Genomic DNA, 17,648 nt, shown 5'->3' on the forward strand with positions numbered 1-17,648 from the left:
CTATCAGTAGAACAAAGTCGACTGCAAATCAACGAGCAGCAGGCAAAGGAAAAGCACTACAATTTCTCCCGAGGGGGTTGTTCTTGCTGTATTTTATGTCAACTGCAAAGTGTTGGAAGCATTGTGGCTGATACGTGTTACATTCTGCTTAAATGCGAGGCAATTAAATGTCTCAGTGCAGAAACATTGCGTGTTACCTTGGCTTTGAATGGAAAGCTCATGGTTTGCTGAACATTTTTACGGAAGGTTTTAAGGATTCAATGTTCACCCCCCCCCAAACTGGAGTCAGACAATATTATCAGTAGAGCGACCGCTGTACAGGTTTGTCACAATAATTGGGGGAAGGATGAGGTGTTCAAAAGATTTAAGTAGAGTCGGTCTTCCAATTAGAGGTGTTCCGGTCGCTTTCAGCATTGGATGTGAGTTTAAATCGTCCTTTTTGCTCAGGGATGGGAATCGTCTCGACTCAAATGTGAGCTAATAGTCGCAATTCACGCCAGGAATGTTGGCTATTTTCACATCCCTGACCTCGATTTTTTTATGAATAAATGGAATTTTCAGTCCAGTGGCGTCCCAGGAATTTCTCAGGTGAACATAACATGTATAGCGGTATGAAAAAGTATCTGAACCTTTTGGAATTTCTCGCATTTCTGCATAAAATCACAATCAAATGTGATCTGATCATTGTCAAAATCACACAGATGAAAAAACTGTCTGCTTTAACTATAACTACCCAACTATTTATAGCTTTTCATATTTTAATGAGGATAGCATGCAAACAATGACAGTAGGGGGAAAAATAAGTAAGTGAAACCTCTGCCTAAGGAGACTTAAAGAGCAATTGACAAAACACACGATCTGGAGTGGCCAAGTCAAAGTCCAGACTTCAACTCCATTGAGATGTTGTGCCATGACCAAAAGACAGTGATTCATGCTAGACATCCCAGGAATCTGACTGAACTACAGCAGTTTTGTCGAGAAGAATCAGCCAAGATTAGTCCTGACTAATTTGCAGCTACGGGAAGCGTCTGGTTTAAGTTATTGCTGCTAAAGGGGGAGCCACAAAATATTAAATGTGAATGTTCCCTTACTTATCCCCCCCATACTATCCTCATTAAAATATGAAAAGCTACAAATCTTCGGGTGGTTTTAGTTAAAGCAGACAGTTTTTTCATCTGTGTGATTTTGACAAAGATCTGCTCACATTTGATGGTGAGTTTATGCAGAAATGTGAGAAATTCCAAAAGGTTCAGATACTTTTTCATACCACTGTTTTCGCTAATGTGAGGTGCTTCGGTCTTTGGAAAATTGAGAAGATGGCCAGACACCGAAGAGGAAAAGTCTAGGTAAAAGCGCAAGTTACGACGCGGATTGTTACTATCAATTATTGAACCATGGCACGCTGCTCTAATTAAAAAGGTTTATCATGCTGAACACATTTTATATTCCATGCAACAAACAATGTAAAAATGCAAGTGAAGCGTGTGCTGGACTCATTGGGATCCCTGCAGAGAAAGAGCTGGGATGAGTTGTTGCACTGCAGTTGCAAGTACACGGCGTTCACGCATGACTAGTAAAGCTGGATGACCTCATCGCGATTGCTGCATTTTTTTCGACACGCTTAAACACAGCTTCAGCAATGTATGACTGGACAACATGTTGCGATAAATAATCATATCGGAATAAATAGAGAGAGGAAGTAAAAATCAACTGTGTTGTCAAGGTAACAACTCTCTGGGGAATGTATATTTGGTGCTAATGTTCTCTACTATAATATCAATCCCATACTGCATTCAGTGAATAAAAAAACACAAGTCTAGACGCTTCAACCTTTCATAAGGGCCACGTATAAAAATGTCTGCACGCTGTCCCCTGTGAGGTTCTGGGTCATGTTTCTGTCTGGGTGCCACTCGCTGCACAGTCACCCTGGAGGCTTCGAGTCCAATTAGATCATAGAGCGAGCGGTAAGCGAGCGGCTAACAGTGGACTGTGACTGAGAGAAAAATACTGTAAATTGGTAATGCAAATACTGAGGAAATAAACCACAAGACTTTTCTCTAAATGGAGCGCTTCAACTCATTTAAACCTTGTTTCAATAGCAGCAAAGCCATCTTTTAATCTCTATCTTCACTACTTGTGTATGGTGGAAAACACAGACAAGGCTGAAAAAGCAGTTTCTGCTCTTGCACCCCTCTTTAAACTAAACGGCTGTATTTTAAGCCAAAAGAACTGTTGTGTTTGACAGAACAATATGTCTACAGTGGGGCAAATAAGTATTTAGTCAACCACCAATTGTGCAAGTTCTCCTACTTGAAAAGATTAGAGAGGCCTGTAATTGTCAACATGGGTAAACCTCAACCATGAGAGACAATGTGGAAAAAAACAAAATCACATCGTTTGATTATGAAAGAATTTATTTCCAAATTAGAGTGGAAAATAAGTATTTGGTCACCTATAAACAAACAAGATTTCTCGTTGTCAAAGAAGTCTAACTTCTTCTAACGAGGCTCCACTCGTTACCTGTATTAATGGCACCTGTTTTAACTCATTACCGTTATAAAAGACACCTGTCCACAATCTCAGTCAGTCACACTCCAAACTCCACTATGGCCAAGACCAAAGAGCTGTCGAAAAACACCAGAGACAAAATTGTAGACCTGCACCTGGCTGGGAAGACTTAATCTGCAATAGGTAAAACGCTTGGTGTAAAGAAATCAACTGTGGGAGCAATTATTAGAAAATGGAAGACATACAAGACCACTGATAATCTCCCTTGATCTGGGGCTCACCCCGAGGCGTCAAAATGATAACAAGAACGGTGAGCAAAAATACCAGAACCACACTGGGGGACCTAGTGACCTACAGAGAGCTGGGACCACAGTAACAAAGGCTACTATCAGTAAAACAATGCGCCGCCAGGGACTCAAATCCTGCACTGCCAGACGTGTCCCCCTTCTGAAGCCAGTACTCATCCAGGCCCGTCTGCGGTTCGCTAGAGAGCATTTGGATGATCCAGAAGAGGACTAGGAAAATGTGTTATGGTCAGATGAAACCAAAATAGAACTTTTTGGTAGAAACACAGGTTCTCGTGTTTGGAGGAGAAAGAATACTGAATTGCATCCGAAGAACACCATACCCACTGTGAAGCATGGGGGTGGAAACAACACGATTTGGGGCTGTTTTTCTGCAAAGGGACTAGGATGACTGATCTGTGTAAAGGAAAGAATGAATGGGGCCATGTATCGAGAGATTTTGAGTGAAAATCTCCTTCCATCAGGAAGGGCATTGAAGATGAGACGTGGCTGGGTCTTTCAGCATGACAATGATCCCAAACACACAGCCAGGGCAACAAAGGGGTGGCTTCGTGAGAAGCATTTCAAGGTCCTGAAATGTGGCCTATTCAGTCTCCAGATCTCAACCCCATAGAAAATCTGTGGAGGCAGTTGAAAGTCCGTGTTGCCTAACGACAGCCCCAAAACATCACTGCTCTAGAGGAGATCTGCATGGAGGAATGGGCCAAAATACCAGCAACAGTGTGTGAAAAGCATGTGATGAGTTACAGAAAACGTTTGGCCTCCGCTATTGCCAACAAAAAGTACATAACAAAGTATTGAGATGAACTTTTGGTATTGACCAAATACTTATTTTCCACCATGATTTGCAAATAAATTCTTTAAAAATCAAACAATGTCATTTTCTGTTTTTTTTTTTTTTCCACATTCTGTCTCTCATGGTTGAGGTTTACCCATGTTGACAATTATAGGCCTCTCTAATATTTTCAAGTGGGAGAACTTGCACAATTAGTGGTTGACTAAATACTTATTTGCCCACTGTATATGCTGCCATAGCAGATTCATGGCGCTTTAAGTCCCCGAACTATTTTTAATTTGTCAGTTTTACCCTGGAAACCCCTGTTTACAGACGTCGCACAACCATTTTTGTTTCAACCTAGCCATATATAGAAGTCGAAATGGCTGTCATTTTTAGCTCATTATCATAATCATTAATTGATGTCTAATATTTCGTTTATAAAAAAAAAACACTTTAAAAAATTATTCACTCGCATATTTTAAACTTTTAAACAAATTACATCACAATGAAAAAATTTGCCTCTGTAAAAAAAGTCACAGATATTTACCTCATAACTATCACTTAATTGTATTGTTTTCGTTACTGTCGCATTTTCCCCAATATTTTAGATCAGGGTTCACTAAATCCGGACCTCGGTGCCACTTTTCCTGTCGTGTTTGCCATGTCTCCCTCCTCCAACACACCCAAATCAAAATAATCAGGATCATTATCAGGCTTCTGGAGAGGTTGCTGATGACATAAGAATTGATTCAGGTGTGTTAGGGGACAGAGACATGGAAAACACGACAGGAAAAGTAGCACCGCGGTCCGGATTTAGTGAACCCTGTTTTAGATGATAAATAATCGATCCAAACAAAGAAAAAAAAATTTATTTAAACGTTTAAAAGTGTAAATATGTGAAAATGAAACTCTCGACCACTCCTTGATGTCTGCAATCTCTGCATCGCAACCCTTGTTATATTACCATGTTTCACCCGTGAAATCCACAAAAAATCCAGCTGTGGCCAATCACCACTGTGTCATGACACTCGGTGATACATGCTCCATGGAGTTTTTGAATCGACAAGAGGTACGTACGCGATAATATCTCGTTAAAATCTTGGCGTCTTTAATTACGCTCTCGCGTGCTCTCACCTCCAATTAGGGTTTTGCGATTTTTTTTTTTTTTTAAATGCTCTCCTGTTCAAAATTTTTCCTACCCAAGAAAATTGATATTTTAAGCTTTCCAATGATTTATCACACATGCATATCGGACAATTTTGAAATTTGGCCAAATTGGGGGTCTCAGAGTGGAACTTCAAATCACCTTAGTGTTTTCCGCCGTAAATATTTTGGGGAAAATGCTCATTTTTAAAGATGTCCCGATCCCGATCAATCGGGTCCGATCACGTCATTTTCAAAGTATCGGAATCGGCAAAAAAATATCGGACATGCCTTTTTTTAATTTTTTTTTATTAAATCGTTTTCTAATTGTATTTCACGTTACAGACAAAATGTCTTACACTCATCCAGAGTCTTTAGTTTTGGCTTAAACTAGGACTGTCAAATTTGTCGCGTTAACGGCGGTAATTAATTTTTTTTAAATTAATCACGTTAAAATATGTAATGCAATTAACCCATGCGCTGCACGACCCATTCACGCATTGTCGCGTTCAATCTATAAACGCGCCATTTTACCCATATATAGAGCTAAAAGGCAGTGTAAAATGAGTGAATTTAGGCAGTCTTTAGGGCTTTTATTTAATTGGCTAAAGCCTTAAAATCCCCCTCTCAACAATTAAAAATATCGTGGGACGCAATGTGTGGAAGAAAGGTGGTAGTTGATCTTTTTCTTAACACCATATGTTATTTCTCAACGCAGAGAAGATATATCAATTAGTGTCACTACGCACAGTAATGGTTGCACTTCCCATCATGCATTTGGGAAGAACATTTAAATGGCTACAGTATCATTTACTGAAAGCTCAACAAATACACTAGATGGCAATATTTAGTCACAATATACAAAGTCACATTTATCCTTTAAGAATTACAAGTCTTTCTATCCGTGGATCCCTCTCACAGAAAGAATGTTAATCATGTAAATGCCATCTTGAGGATTTATTGTCATAATAAACAAATACAGTACATATGTACTGTATGTTGAATGTATATATTCGTCCGAGTTTTATTCATTTTTTTCTTAATGCATTGCCAATCGGATCTGGAAATATCGGGATCGGCAGATACTCAAACTAAAACGATCGGGATCGGATCAGGAACAAAAAAACATGATGGGAACAACCCTACTAATTTCCATTGAATGTAAACCGGTAAATAATCACAAAATGTTCATGTGTTTTCCTCTTTCATTGACAAGAAATCTCTCGCTGTCAATAGAAGCCAATGACTTAAGAATGTTAATGCAAAATCTACCAACATTTTCACCATTTTGACACTTCCTACCACACTCATTTCCCTGTCACTGGAAACACGCTTAACACCGATTTAGCGCCGCATCAGCACACCGCCTGTAAACGTCTTCCAAAACCCTGGAATAAGCAGACTCAACCGCATTAGCTATGCAAAAGGCAATGAGGTAATTACGTAACGCCGTGCAACTTTGTCTAGGTCTGCGCCGCCTTTTGTTTTCCGTGTCGCTGCCAGTGCCATAATTACAGAGGCGGATAATTGGCGGGACACGCGAGCAGACGACGGCGCCTGCGTCACTTTTTCGCGCCGGGAAGATCCTCGGGCGACGGGTTCACATAGCTGCGAAGCTTATTGGATCCGTGACAGATGTATTAACCAAAGCGCTGTGGGATTTTTATTCACTTTGCATACAGTATGTGCTCTCGGTTTTGGATTTTTCACCCTAAAACAAATTTGCAAGGAGGCATGATGCTATTTGTAGAGTGGAAATGGTCACAACCGCTTGGTAGAAGAGGAGCAAACAGTTTAGTCGCTGTTCTCTGTATCCTCTCAAGAGCCCGATTTTGTCTGTTTTACAAGTCGGCAAATTTGTTTGGAGAAGTTGACAATAGAGCGCTTATCTGTTGGGAGCAGCGGCAAAGCATGTCAACAAAACAGTGAATTGTGGCTTCAAAATAAAAAGCTGTCATGGAAATTGAGACGAGAAGAGAATACGGCTGTGCCTTGAGATACGAGTGCCTTGATTCATGAGATTTTAAAGCATAGATACTGTATCCTCCTAAAACTCAAGGTTGTTTTTTTTTTGCAATGCATTTTTCATTGCTCTTTGCTATTTGAGATTAGTAAGACTTCCTAAATTTCATAACTACATTTGGTTTTTGTACATGAAGCCGTTTTGTAATAAAAAGATGTCTTCATAAGAGGACAGTGGGTTTATTATAATATAAGATATATATACACAGTATTTGCTGCTTGGGACCAGAATGATCTAAATAGTCAACACACAAAATTTTAGTTTCAAACCATAAGTGGTTCTCCGAAAAATCAAAAGCTAGCAAAACATGTTTCATTCCCACTGGATTTGGCTAAAGTGGGACATAGTCTACTGTCAGAATGGACATGTCCCTGCAAATGGGATCAACTGTTCGTCTACACATTGAATTTTCCCATTAATGGCAAAATTGACTCTTAATTCAAATCAAATTCATAGAGACATAGGCAGTGCATAATTTGTAAATCATAAGTACATATGACAGCACAGGGAGGACGAGACGGGCACAGGTGCCAGAACGTACGCAGAAAATGGTGCTGAAAACAACAGGCAAATGCCCACTTGCCATGCTGTCGGACTTACAAGCCTCAATTTCAGATAATATTCATGGTATAAATGTTACGACAACAATTATTTAGGCTACACTCTGCACAGCATGGGCACACGGGCACTAATTGCTGATTGTCAGCAATTAGTTTCTCAACAGGTCTAATTTGTAAAACATTTTTTAAAAAATCTGAGATTACAATAAATAACACAAACCCATTCTTTTGCGAGTTTCATCCCTCCCGTCTTCTCTGGCCCCAAAGTTCCCACCGAATTTCCCATAAGGGTACTGGCCTGTTGCTCCGGCTGTTGGTGGTCCACCTGGCTGACTGCTGGCGCTGTAGCTGGCCCCCACTCCGGGTAGCGCTTAACCTGATCAGCTGCTGCCACGGTAGCAGCCTCCTGCCCCGGCTTGGCTAGCTGTCCATGAACCTGGCTAGCAGCTTTTCTGAATCGTTTTGAACCATCTTTCTTCTTTTTATTAGAAAAAACAGCAAATGCAACCGTCTTTTTGGCATGCTGAAATACCATTTGATCCTGGCTGCTTGCTCCCCAGATGCCGCAAATTTCCAAAGGTTTTTTTTTTATGTCATGGGCGTGATTTGTTGGTCTTTTCAGTGCATCAACAAATCTCCGACTCTTTCAGATGGTGATAAAATTTTATAAACAACATGCAATTCTTGGGATTTTATTTTCTACATTTTTTAAAAACATTGTTATAGTTTTGTTATTTTCTATGCACGAGAGGTGCTGGATCAGCCCAAATAAGTCCCGGAGCACAGGTAGGCCAAAATCAAGAGGTGCCGGATCTTGTTCCGGCAGGATCCGGCACAAATTAATCCCTGGACATAAGGTTATCATACAGTGTCGTTATTTCGCCTACTAGCTAATTAGCTAGCTTGCCCTTTCCTAGTTTATTTGATCACACAAATTAGCAAGTTTGACACTTGAAAGACAAGTTAGAACTATGAATCAAATGAAATAACTGTAGAATTAGCGAACTACTTCGCCCAATTGAAATTGTGAAATACAATACTTTGCCTGTTTTACTAAACAGTGTCCATTTTTTCTTAGCTGAGCTACTGGAGAAGCTTTTGATGCCATTTCTTCATTCGTTTAAATTGGTGTGAAGTAGTATGGTCACTACAAGAGGGTACTGAAGACTTTCATGAATGTGTCCAAGTGGTCAAAGGTTTTAAAAATGACGTTTAATGGATCTCAGAGACAAAAATCTAATGTCCTCAAATGAGTATGCAGGGTCTCAGGAGGTTATTTGGTCAACCAATTTTAGACTAGACGTCGAAGGAAAATTTAAACATAAATTGCGCTAGAGAACCTCACAACTTCTACTCGTATTCAAAGTACACTATTTAGCACAATCAGCGGTACCAATGGAACACCTCTATTAGCCTTGGGTGGTCCGCTAAGTGCTCCTTGTTCAGCATTTGTATTCAAAATGCATGCATTCACTTTGTACGCTGCACTGATAGCTCATGCATTTTTCACACGGCAAACTTAAGCACCACGATTTGTCTCCTTGTTCCATTGATCACATTTTTGGACGGCAATCAAAATATTCCCGCGCAAACTCCCGGCACGGAATCTCCAGAACTGTGCGGTTTGCGCCACCGAGTTGAAACCCTCCAAAATCGTGTATACAATTCCACGGCTGTCGGTTGAAATTAAGTGACGTCTCGACCGGCTTCCAAAAGTAATAATAAATTGTCAAATGAAGCCAACCTGGGTGTATCTTATATCTGTTTTCCATCAGTCAAAAGAGACAAGTACCTCCAAAGTAAAATAGGGTGAATACATATTTAGTGTATTTTTCAGCGCCTTATTGTCAGACTGCAGATATGCTAAATTAGTTGTTTCCCGGCGATTCATCCTCACGCAGCGGGAGCTCCGGTGAGCCGCGCAGTTTGTTCCCGGACGAGATATTTCAAGTTTACTTGCTGAGAAATCCAGTTCACCGTTATCCATTAATCACGTCTCTACCTCTTTATTCCATATGGAGAAGCTTGCCTGCCTAAAATCTCACCTGCACGACAAAGTCATTCATCATGTGCCTTGTTTGCACGTCTTCCGTTTAAAACAAGTGTTCAACAGGGGTGGAATTAAGTGAGAAAATTGTGGGGTTTTTTGTCGTTTCTCTGCTGAAATGAGTTAAAAACTGAACGTGATGCATGTTTTCGGTGCCGCAAAGTAGGTCAGGTTTCCTTATAATTGATGGACTGGCCTTATTTCTTATGTGCCTTGTTAATGAGGATACATTTGAATGGATAATTCAACTCTTCAAACACTACCAGTGCCTCTACAAAAAATGTTTGCCAAGGTAGAATTATAATAGACATGTAGCCAATGATTCTACAGTACTAGTATAACTGTCCCAGTTCGGACTTGGCTCAGTAATATGAACAAGCCATCATTGTCTGCCAATCAAAGTTTCTATTTTCTGTCGTGTCTTCAGGATGATTTTCTATCTGGCTCTGAAATTATGGCTTTTAATCGGTCATTTTTCCTTTCCAACATCCCGGAATGTTCGACCCCAAACTCTTGGCATGTCCTGACATTTCTCATGTTGCTATGGCGCTCAATGAGGATCCGCATCGCTGCAACTTTGATCCTTCGTGCTTGACATTTGTTCCTTCCAAGGGCGTAGGTTTGGTCTCACCTTTTTAACCTCTGACCCATGAAGCGGGTCAGGGGTTAAAAAGGTGAGAAACTGAAAAATAAAATTTAATAAAATCAATAAATAATAATAAATTCAAATTGATTAGCAACAGGAACTCACGAGGACAATATGCCAAACAATTAGGCCGGAAAAAAAAAAAAAACGACAATGTCATTGGACGGGGACAGTTTTTTTTGCTGCAGGCAGTATCAGCTCCTTTCTTATGGTGGGGGGTTATTTTGCACGGAGCAACTTGGTATGCCACATTATATGATGGTGACAGTGCTCGCTGGTTTAGTGATGTAACACTGACAAAGCGGGAGAATTGTTGGCAATATTCGGCAAGTTTTGGCTGAAAAAAATATTTCCTGCCGTCCGCTGCAAACATTTTTAAACAAAGTAAACAGACTGGCCTTTCCTCATCTCCCACTTTACTAAAAGTCAAAGCCAAATGCTACATACGCTTCTTCATATATCCTTGTCTTAGCTTTTCATAGCTTCAGTGCTCTTTGCTGTGTGCTCTTGTTTGGTTCAAAAATATTGCGCACACGCTGAAAATGAGAGCGGAACTGCCAACCACTGATTGGAGGTGCAATTACACTTTATTGTAGTACAGTAAAAAGGTATGTTCCCCAAGATCACATGCGCCACCCCCAGCATCGCTCTGCGCCCCACTATTTGAGAAGTACGAGATTACAGTAATGCGTAGTAACGCGTTACTGACAACACTGATTATGACCCTTAAAAATATTTTTAAATTATTGGGGATTGACACTAGAGATGTCCCAATCCGATATTTGGATCGGATCAGATGCCGATATGGGCAAAAAAATGCGCATCGGTATCGGATCGGCCAACACGGAAAAATTCTGATCGAGACTTCCAATCCAGTTTTTTTTTTTTTTTTTTTAAACCCGGTCCGGGTTTTCCAGCGCACCGAGTTACATAATCCATTCCAGTTTTTGCTTCAGTTTCCCTAAAATCCGGTCCGCATTTTACGGCACACCTTCAACACACTACATTACCGTCTCCCAATTTACCGAGAGACTTTATCGGGAAAAAATGTCAGCTGTGTGGGATCATTTCACCTTAAAGGACGACAAAGACGAAGAGGCAGAGTGCAACATATGTCACAATAAAGTCAAGCGTGGTGGTAAAGCTGTAAGAAGTTTTAATACAACCAACCTAATCAAGCATTTAGCGAAATACCACCACAAACAATATAAGAAGTATGTTCAGAAAACCGAAGACAAAAAGAAAGGTCCTACGCAACTAACACTGGCAGAAACTTTTGCTATGCGTGACAAACTGGCACTCGACAGTCCCAAAGCCCAGGGAATAACAAGAGTCATTGCCGAAGAATTCATTCTGGATGACGAGCCATTCTCTCACATGAGTAAAGACGCACCATCCAACACTTAGAACCACGGTACAACATGCCCAGCCGTCATTACATCCTTGAGCGATTCAGCTGTGGAAGATTGGAGAACGATTCACAAACTTCCAAATTCCAATTATTGAAATATGTCAAGTAAAGCGGAACTAATACACAGCGCGGTCTTCGGGACGCAATGAGAAACGGACCGCATTGCGTCCCGAGAGTAAACATCATGCTTGTCATAGACCCGTGTAATGCCAATGCTCAACTCACGGCTTTAGCTCAACTCATGCCGCTGGATAAAAACCACAAGAATACCTGACTGCTGCTGACAGCCGCTACAAACTACGTCAACATTGTTTTACTGTAGATAATAGATATCATATGTATATAGAACTAGATGCAAAATGACAGACTCGACGGCTTTAGCAGCATTGAAGTATTGAAAACTAGTTGCGTTCGTAAACAGCCGGCATCTTAAAGCAGGAGACTTCCCTAGTAGGCTGTTGTGAACCTTCCAAGCGAACCTAATTAACTTTTTAAATAAAATACTCCTAAATCGGCAAAATCATGACTTGAATCTATCTTCAAAACAGTTTTAAAACTTTCACATGTCGAAAGTAGACAGAAGGGAAATTATGGAATAACGGGAGCAATTTTAACAACTTTAACAGTTGATTCGCAAAACTAAATGAATTGAATGTAGTTTAAAGCTGCTGATACAGAACGGGGACTTGAGTATTTTATTTACTGTTTTAAAATGTTAACTTGATACTGAAATAGTCGTTTATTTAAACCTGAGAGGCTTTTTATACAATTTTTGTAACTAATGCACGAAACATTAAAAGCATCTAATAGCTTGGGGGGTTTGTTGGATTTTCACTGAGGCTGTTTGTGTGTTTTGCTTTTTTAAGACAGTTTACAATATTATTTGCACGTTTTACTGACTGACTATGCCATTTGCCTGTTTGTTACCCTAATTTTTGCACTATAAGCCACACCTGACTATAAGCCGCCATCCACAAAAATTGGCATGAAAACTGCATTTGTTCAGAGATAAGCCACACCGGACTATAAACCGCAGCCGTCCTCACTGCATTATGGGATATTAACACCAAACATTCAACAGTCAACACTGTTGTCATCGAACATGACTCCTAGCATGCACTGCAGCGCTATAGATGTAAATAGCAATCAAAATTCATGTTCTGTGCTAATTATTTCTTCATTTACTGTTCCAGTTGTTTCATTATTGCTAGTTATGGTATTTGGTAACACTATATTTGACAGTGGCGCCATAAGACTGTCATTAGACAATGATAATTATGATATGACACTCTCATATCATAATCACATGACATTTATGAATGCTTATAACAGATGTCATTTAGTGTTATCTGACAAATTATCTCACTTTTGGATGTAAAAATTCAAGCTGGACATAATGGAGTTAGTGACATCATTTGCCAGATGACAATTAATGACATAAGCATTCAGTAATGCCTATGACAGTGTCATGTCCTAATTATGATGGTCTTATGACAGTCTTATGACACCGCTGTCAAATAAAGTGTTCAATTTTAACCAAAATAAATCAACAAATAAGCCACACTGGACTATAAGCTGCAGGATTCAAAATGAAGGAAAAAAGTAGCGGCTTATAGTCCGACAATTACGGTATTTATAATGTTTTGTGTTTGTCACTGAATAAACAGGTCAGTTTCTTGTTACCAACCGTTGTGTGTTATTCAAACTCACCTAATTCAGCTGGCTAGTTGTTATCAAGAGTACTAAAACCTTTTTCAACATGAGTCTGACAACTAAGTAAGGAGGCTAAATAACTTTAAACTTTAACACATGCTCAGATAGGCCGGTATCGGCCAGTATCGGTATCGGATCGGAAGTGCAAAAACCTGCATCGGGACATCCCTAATTGACACAGACTGTTTGATATCAACACTTTCCAGGCAGATAGATTATTTTCACCTCAAGCGGTGCTGTTCACTCCCACGCGGCCCAAACTTTAATCTCCCGAGATACGAGTTGAATCTAATAACAGCCCCTGTGGGGAGGGGAGATATAACACACGTCACCCCCGCGCGCCACACCTTGTAATCGCTCATTTCTCAAACGCTCTTGCGTACCACCCGACCGCGAAGCCGTCTAAACAGAAGATACGGTTAGAAGATTTTAATGCAATGTCATGTTGTCGTATTTTTTGATAGTAAACTTACTAGGAGTGGCATTAAATCATCTTTTCAAGCCAAAATGCTTCCTCTGCCTTTTAATAGAGCATTTTACAGCAGTTCAAGTCATGTCCCGCGGGGATTCATTTTGAAGCTAACCCCCCCCCCTTTGTGTTTTTTGCCCTTTGCTGACCTGACTGACAGAGACAGAAAAAGGCTGGAGGCAGGGATTGCACAGCTCTCCAGGCGGCAGTAAAACATGACATAGAGCGGCGTGTAAAAAAAAGATATGCTTTTTTTTGACCAGATTAGAGTTTTGAGCTCCGGTTTGCGCAGTGGGTAGAATCTTGCCGGGATAATAAGGAGGATCGAGGAGGGGAAACTGTGATCCCCCTGGGTGATTGTATGACAATCCAATTAGCACCCCATTTTTGATGATCTGCAGCAGTGCAAAAGTGACAAGAATAGAGGCTTGACATTTATATTCAAGAAGGTTCTAGGAGAAGGAATAGACTGGAAGATTACATAATCTATTGGAAAAATGCAAGATTTTAACTCTTTTGCTGCTACTTGAGTATTTCTATTTTGTGAACTCGTTGCGTGAGGTCAAAACTGCTATTCAATGTTTTCCAGACCAATCTATAAGCACACCAGCATGATATCGATGCTGCCTGGTGAGACCCCAGCAGTCCCACCAACAAAGGCTTTTGCTGCTTTATCTCACATGCCACTATTCAAAAAATATCTAATCATGTCAAAACCCGAGCATTTAAGGGTGCCAGTATCAGTTCCATTTCCATGGCCATACTTACTCCAACTTTTCTAATAGTGAACTAAAGAATGTCAACATACACTGCTGTCCAAAAGTCTTGGCACCCCTGCAATTCTGTCAGATAATGCTCAAGTTCTCCCAGAAGATGATTTCAATTACAAATGCTTTGGTCGTAATTAGAGATGTCCCAATCATGTAATTTTCAAAGTATCGGAATCGGCAAAAAAAAATATCGGCCATGCCTTTTATATATATATATATATATATATAATATTTTTTTAAATTAAATCGTTTTCTAATTGTATTTAACGTTACAGACATAATATGTTACACTCATCCAGAGTCTTTAGTTTAGGCTTAAGGTAGGGTTATCAAATTTATCCCGATAACGGCGGCAATTAATTTTTTAAAAAACGTGTCACGTTAACGCAATTAATGCATGCGCTGCACAACCCACTCATGCATTGTCCTCTGTAATGACGCCGTTTTACCTACATAGAGGGGTAAAAGGCAGCGTAAAATAAGTAGAGTGAATTTTTGGCAGCCTTTTGAGCCTTTTTTTAATTGGCTAAAGCCTTGCAATCCCTCTCTAATTAGAAATATCATGGGAAGCAATGTGGGGAAGCAAGGTGGCAATTGATCTTTTACTTAACACCTTATGTTATTTCCTAACGCAGAGAAAATATATCAATTGGTAGCACTACGCACAGTCATGGTTCCACTTCCCATCATGCATTTGGGCATGGCCACAGTATCATTTACTGAAAGCTCAACAAATACACTAGATGGCAATATTTAGTCACAATATACAAAGTCACAAGTCTTTCTATCTGTGGATCCCTCTCACAGAGAGAATGTTAATAATGTAAATGCCATCTTGAGGATTTATTGTCATAATAAACACATACAGTACTTATGGACTGTATGTTGAATGTATATATTCGTCCGCGTTTTATTCATTTTTTTCTTAATGCATTGCCAAAATGTATATGATCGGGAAAAATTATCGGGAATGATTGGAATTGAATCGGGAGCAAAAAAAAAAGGCAATTGGATCGGGAAATATCGGGATCGGCAGATACTCAGATCCCTCAGAGGTCACGGGTCTTCCAGCAGGACAATGACCCAAAGCACCCTTAAAAAAAGCACTCGAAAATGGTTTGAGAGAAAGCACTGGAGACTTCTAAAGTGGCCAGCAATGAGTCCAGACCTAAATCCCATAGAACACCTGTGGAGAGATCTGAAATCCCTTCAAATCTCAGAGACCTGGAGCAGTTGGCCAAAGAAGAATGATCTCAAATTCCAGCAGGGCATTGTAAGAAACTCACTGATTGATATCGGAAGCGGTTGTTCGCAGTTATTTTGTCTAAATGTTGTCCTACCAAGTATTAGGCTGAGGGTGCCAATACTTTTATTATACCCATTTTATAAACCCATTTTTGGAGTTTTGTGTAAAATGCTATTATTTTTTTTTCCATTCTCTTTTGTGTTTTGCCATTGCAAACAAAATAAATGAACATATTACTACCAAAGGATTTGTAACTGAAATCATTTTCTGGGAGAAATTGAGCATTTTCTGACAGAATTGCAGGGGTGCCAGCAGTGTAGAGTATGTACCACTGAGTCACAGTATAATGACCGATAAGAACGTATTATTGGTGTTTGTAGGGGTTGCAAATGGATTTTCCAAGTGACTTTTGACATTTATTGATGAGACTAGTTAATGATGCGTAACTTTAATTTGTTAAGCGTATGGATCCACCCGTTACCCTTGACCCTTATGTCACACCATTTGAGACCTACGGAACAGAGGTCATTTGTAACAATGTCAACTTTAGCTTTACATTTTTACAGAAAGGTTAACAGACTCAAGTCTCCCCCTGCCAATTGGGTGCCTCAAGCACAGTTTGGAACGATCCATTGGAAAACCAGCTTTGCTCCCGGCAGGGGGTCCCCGCTGATGATCCCACCAGCCGCCCGCACATATCTGATGAACGACCTCTGACCACGCTTAAACTGGACGTGTACGTCAAATGAAGTCAACAAGCGTCCTTGGTAGAGGACATTCTGTTGATGTAACGTCCCGTGACAAGGGTTAAAGCCGCCATCCGAGCAGGTTTCAACGCTCCACTGACTGCATCATCAACAAATTGAGGCCTGCCCGCAAATGCGATTTCACCCCCGCTGTGTTTAAATCTGATTTGTGGTATTAAAAAGTGTACAGCGTGGAAGAAGCCCGTCGTTTTGTTCCTTTCCAAATGCAACTCCCCGAGCATGGAATCAGGTCCCTGAGAGACAATCTCCCGCATTTGCACACCCGACGACGGCAAAAGCCTCATCCATTTACCGTCGTCGTTTGTCACGCGTGACACGCTTGGCGGTAATGCGGCTATCCGTCAAAGGAGCGGCAGCGTGGCGTAAATCATCGGCGACGCTCGATGAGCTCCATGCGTCGCCGCCGCCGAGCGACAGGTTGAGAGGAACAAAGATTTCGGACCTCTTTGCAAACTTTTATCTTACTAAACCCTCAACTCATTGTCTCATTCAGCAGAAATGTCCATCGCACTGTACCTGCAACGCTGGCTTTGACCTTTTCCCTATCAGACAGAATAGAGCCAAAGTCTAATTTTCTGGGCTGACATTTACGACGGCAAACTAAATCTGTGGTGATTGGTTGTGAGCATGATAAGGGCAAAAACGGTAATGAGGTTTTTTTTTTTTACCACCTCAGAATTTTTCTTTAAAACATTATCACAATGAGGCAAAGACATTAAGTAGTACTAAAAATTTACCTTCACACAATATGAAGCAAAACTACAGTGTATCACAAAAGTGGGTACACACCTCACATTTCTGCAGATGTTTAAGTATATCTTTTCATGGGACAACACTGACAAAATGACACTTTGACACAATGAAAAGTAGTCTGTGTGCAGCTTATTTAATAGAGTTTATTAATTTTCCCCTCAAAATATAGCCATTAATATCTAAACCCCTGGCAACAAAAGTGAGTACACCCCTTAGAAACTACGTACATCCCTAAGGGGCCGTTTACATGGTGACTCTCTGAGAAGACGAAAAATTTCATGTTTGCATTTATATGGGCCCGTCTCCATTAGAACAATGTTGCATTTCCTCATGAATACGATGTAGTATTCATGCCAGGCTCTAGGGGGCAGTGCAGATTTACAAGGCGACAGCGAATGATGCACTTTGACCCCACCAAAGCTCCTAAACCCGGAAAAAAATAGCAGCTTATATAATAGAGTTAATTAATTTTCCCCTCAAAATATAGCCATTAATATCTAAACCCCTGG

The sequence above is a fragment of the Corythoichthys intestinalis genome, chromosome 13 (assembly GCF_030265065.1).
Source record: "Corythoichthys intestinalis isolate RoL2023-P3 chromosome 13, ASM3026506v1, whole genome shotgun sequence".
Lineage (NCBI taxonomy): Eukaryota > Metazoa > Chordata > Actinopteri > Syngnathiformes > Syngnathidae > Corythoichthys > Corythoichthys intestinalis.